The sequence below is a fragment of the Triticum aestivum genome, chromosome 4B (genome assembly GCF_018294505.1).
Source record: "Triticum aestivum cultivar Chinese Spring chromosome 4B, IWGSC CS RefSeq v2.1, whole genome shotgun sequence".
NCBI classification, from domain to species: domain Eukaryota; kingdom Viridiplantae; phylum Streptophyta; class Magnoliopsida; order Poales; family Poaceae; genus Triticum; species Triticum aestivum.
This window is the reverse complement of record NC_057804.1, coordinates 495,074,240-495,079,179: the sequence shown is the minus strand read 5'-3', so window position 1 is coordinate 495,079,179 and position 4,940 is coordinate 495,074,240.

The window sequence follows — 4,940 nt, the reverse complement described above, 5'->3', positions numbered from 1 at the left end:
CAGCTCTATGTTAGTGGAACTGCACAAAATGATCGGAATGTTGCATGCTCCTGACAACTACTTTTTTCCCAACATGCCTTGTTGATTTAGACAGAGCTGGGGGGGAGTTGCTGCCAATGAAAGCATGGATCCATTTTAATTTAACACCTTCTCACAAATTTGTCTTCAATCTGATGTAAATATTAGCTCTGATCAGCTAATCATTGAGAAGCATTAGCAAGGAAGTTTGTTTTTTATTTTTCTGAAAAAATCATGGATGGCAAGACACATGAATTAAAAGCTGAAAGCTCACATCATTTTACAATTTCATGTCGCTGGAAAATTATTTGTATAGTACGTCAATTATGTTGCTAGAAGCTTGATAGCATTGCCAGAAGCCTCTTCAACATCCGGGTCCATGTGCCATGCACAAAATTATACTCCCTCCATTCCTAAATATTTGTGTTTTTAGAAATTTCAAATGGACATATTTTAGAGTGTAGATTCACTCATTTTGCTTCGTATGTAGTCACTCGTTGAAATCTCTAGAAAGATAAATATTTAAGAATGGAGGGAGTAGTGCACAACCGCATGGGAGACTCAGCCTAGTCATTGCGCCGCACTAATAGTGAGTAATGAGTAGTCAAATCATAAGCCCCACCTTTCCAACTGTAAGTTGGTCGGAAGAAGCAACCATCAATACGCTCTTCTATGAATCTGCTCATACTACTCCCTCTGTCATTGTTTGCTTCAACAATCTCTGGGACCAAGGCGACTAGCAATTGGCCTGAAAAATAGCATGTCTATTACTATAGGAAATATGTGTATACACATGCATGAAGTGCTTCCACCCTGGGTACACACATGCAAGAACTTACTCCACTCCATGTACACGCCTACGTCGAGAGAAACGCATCTCAAATCTATCTGGTGGTGGAAATGCATGGAAAGAAACGCATAAGAACGAAGCTCGCTCTGTAAACTGTGACGGAGGGGGGAGTAGTATGACGCGTATGGCTAGTCGGTCAACGCACTTCCTCTTGGCATATCACTGACATGTGAGACCGGAGTGTGAGCAAACCGATCTCAATTAATGACAAAATGGCCAACCCGCCATTCCTAGAGAGACGAGGGTGATAACACACAGGCGGGCTCGCACGGAGGCCAAGATCTATTCAAGCATGGTTGATCGATATTATCGTTACATGTTCGATGTTTTTAATAGTACTATTGGGCTGCCGTTTTCCGCACTTCTCCCGAATAAAAAATGTGTACTTTCTCAGATATTAAAATAAAATAAGAGTACAGACACTCCACCACGTGGTTCCTAGTACAAGTATACTAGTAGTAGTACTACTCGTACTACTAAACCTCGCGCTTGGCTCTTCGCCTCTTCGTGAAGTCAAACAATTATGTTACTACAGTGTATGCCTCAGGCAATCTATCACCGAATCAACTGTTAGATGTCCATCACCTGGGCGAGGGTAGGTTGCATTAGTCAAAAGCTTCTCGTCGTCCTGCGAGCCACCAGGCTTAAGGTAGATGGAGAGGACGTAAGCGAGCTTCACCTTGCCTGCCGGCTTCTCCTCGTTCGGCGAGTTGACGGGACACACTAAAAAGTAGTGCTAGTCCATACTCTCTCCTTTTCGGTTAATATGGCTTAATATTTTTTGCATGTAAATGAGAGCGTCATATATAAGCATTCTTAGGATGATCAACCAAGAGACTAGTCACTAGGAAGCGAGGTACCCCACAAAAAAAGAAGGAAGCGAGGTGTTTCATCAAGCGAGCTCTCGGTCACATTCAAAGTGAAGCAAACACGGTTCGCACAAAGATGCGCCGCAAGGTTTTTCTGACCTGTTTACATGCTAAATAACAAAAAAGGAGAAAATATTGCCGAGTGCTCCTATTTCTTACAGGGTATAGGAGCCAGAATTAAACGAGAATAGTAGCATGAGAACCGGCGCAGAACTCGGAATAGTGGAGGCGGGGAGCTATCCTCCGGGTTACCCAACACACCAGCCCCTCGCAAGCACCGGAAAGAGGTGCCTCGGTATTCAAACTCTTTTTATCCAAAGGCGGGTCTTATTCGCCAACCACTTAATCCTTCCGACTCAAATTATCAGGGAACTTCTCATTCCTCTTCTGGCGACTCATCTCAAACCCAACTGCCTGCTTTCAAGATTGCCCCTCGGTAATGACTTTTTACTTTGTTGTTTTAGCATTTGTACACACATATACCGACCTCTTCATCCTTTTCTTGCAGTGGGATAGTAAAGCCAAGCAAGAAGGCAAAGACTCATAAGCCGGTAGAAGACCCAAAAGCTCTCATCTCAAACCCAACTGCCGACTTTCAAGATTGCCCCTGGGTAATGACTTTTTACTTCATTGTTTTAGCATTTGTACACACATATACTGACCTCTTCATCCTTTTCTTGCAGTGGGATAGAAAATCCAAGCAAGAAGGTGAAGACTCATAAGCCGACAGAAGACCCAAAAGCTCATGAGCCGGAAAAGCAAGCACTAATATCTGAGGCTTTTGTGCAAAACCCCGAGGAGGTTACTAATGACCCGCCACCAGAGAACCCTGGCGCCTCCACCGACCCTATGGATGTTGATCCTTTGGGTGCTAAGCCGCCAAGTGCAGTCAAGCCTTCTGAGGAGCATGCCGAAGATGTTCTGATCACCGGTACTAGCTATACAGAGACGGGGAATCCTACGATCCTGGCCAAGCATTCTACTAAGGAAGAATTGATTGAGAAGCACAAGGTCAAGTTTGATATTGCCAACTATTCTCATCTGGGCGTCAGTGAACTACTCTCTAGCTATCTCAGTCAAGTGCACACTAGCCGTGATCTTGAGATGGGCATAGTCAAACAGATGCACCAGAAATATGAGGTACGAACTTTTGGTTCCTCTATTACTATACTCATTCAGCCCCAAGTCATAGTCATAGGAAAGAATTTGGTGAGTATGGCAAAGACTTTAATTAGTATACCATAGTAAAAACTTCGAGCCATAGCCCCATGAGCCGGATTTCCTTGAAAAAGATGAGCCAGATCATTTAGCTTCCGAATAAAACTTCACCTCATAGCCCTCACAGGCCAGGTTAGCTTTGAAAAAAGATGAACCGAATTTGTCTGCCACTTTTTCAAAGAACTTCTGCACCCATTAGCCCCCAAGTGCCAAGTGTTGTTGCTTGCAAAGGGCTTGGGACTTTGTCTATATGATATCTTAACATAGCTGATTATAATTGTTCAACCTCTTGTTTACAGGAGGCCTCATCTTAATTGGATGATTTGAGAACCAGACTCGAGCTTCAAGAGTCTGAGACCCGGAAAGTTGTCTCCAAGTTCAAATTTAGCTTGGATGAAATGGAAAAACTGGAAACTGGGTTTGTTGCAGAGAGAATTGCCTGGGCTGAAGAAAAGACTGTCTTAGTGCAGAGAGCCGAAAACGCTGAAGCTTCTTTGCAAGAGGTCGGCGCAGAGCTCACCGGCTTAAAACACCATATTACGCAGATGACTATCGCTATCTTTGGTAAGTAATATTGGATATTTTGATCATTTCCAATGCTCAATTTCTTAATTTGCCTGGTGACTTAAATGCATGTTTCTTTAACAGGCCCTAGGAGTACCAACCTTGGCCAAGATATGCTAGTAAAGCTGAAGGTGGTTTATACGCTGGTGGAGCAATATACAGGCGCTCAACGCATAGTGGTCGCCATCTTGCACACCAAGCAAGCACCTTCTCTTCTCAGGGATGTTTTGAACAAGCTGTTTGTTCTGCTTGCGAGAGTCGAAGAAATAAAGCGGTCATCCGCTAGAACAACGCTATTACTGCCTTGAGCCGGGTGAAGGTGTGGGAAGTAGAACTAGACCCGGCCGAGCTGGCCACTAGCTGCCCAAGTTTCAAAGAGAACGGGTCTCCATTCGATTAGGATGATTTTGCTACTTGCGTGAAGGAGATGCGCCCACTAGCAAGCCAAATCGTCGAAGAAACTGACCTGTCCCGATATCAGGCGGTTTATATAGCTGAAAATTCCAAAGTGAGGGCGCCAGCTTATGATGTTGTGGATCTCATTCCTCCAACACATAAGCACACTTTCGCTCCTGAAATTGATCCATCTGAACTTATTGATGGCGAAGCTGAATTCCAAGCCTTGACTGGCCTCAACTGGGCTATGCAGAACTTCCAGACAACGGAAGAAGAAGAGGAAGAGCCGGCACAGGATGACCCTAAAGCTTCAACTCGCCAAGGGCAGGACAACTAATCCGTGGGGCGGCTCTCAAACTTCAGGATAGCATCTCTTACTGAAAAAGACTTCAATCATTTGGGCTTTGGAAAGTCGTGTAATAGGCTAGTTAAAACAATGATCTGTCATGCCATCGAGCATGTTTTTAGCTTTATAAGCTGCTGAAGAACTTGTGATGCACCATTGATGAGATTGCAATGAAGATCCATCTTATTTTTGCAATGTTTTTTGCATACATATTGAACAACATATACCCTGGCGGTTTACGCGAAGGTGGGTCATGATGCCCAATGTAATATAACCTGGCGACTTAAAGTCGATAACTAGGGCGGGCTAAAAAAACTAAGTACTTTATTCAAATATGAAGCCATAATTGTAGACCAATAGCATAATGATGCTGTAAATAAATAAGTCTGTAAGCTGGAAGCTTGATAGATCCAGAAGAGAAGCTCGATTCTATTTTTTGAAAAATTTAGTTTTTTATCCCGTAAGCCAACTCTCACGTGACATAAATCCATTGTTTTCACCTTAACCAGTTCAGGGTCTTATTAAAAAGAGTAACTGTTAAGAGTACAAACGGGCCACATAGTAGAGAGACTGCGACAATAGGTGAGTTTATCCTAGTTCTATGTAAGATGGATCTCATGTGACAAAGGCAGCTGTTTTAACCTTGACAAGTTCAGGGTCTTGAAAAAGAGTACTTCCT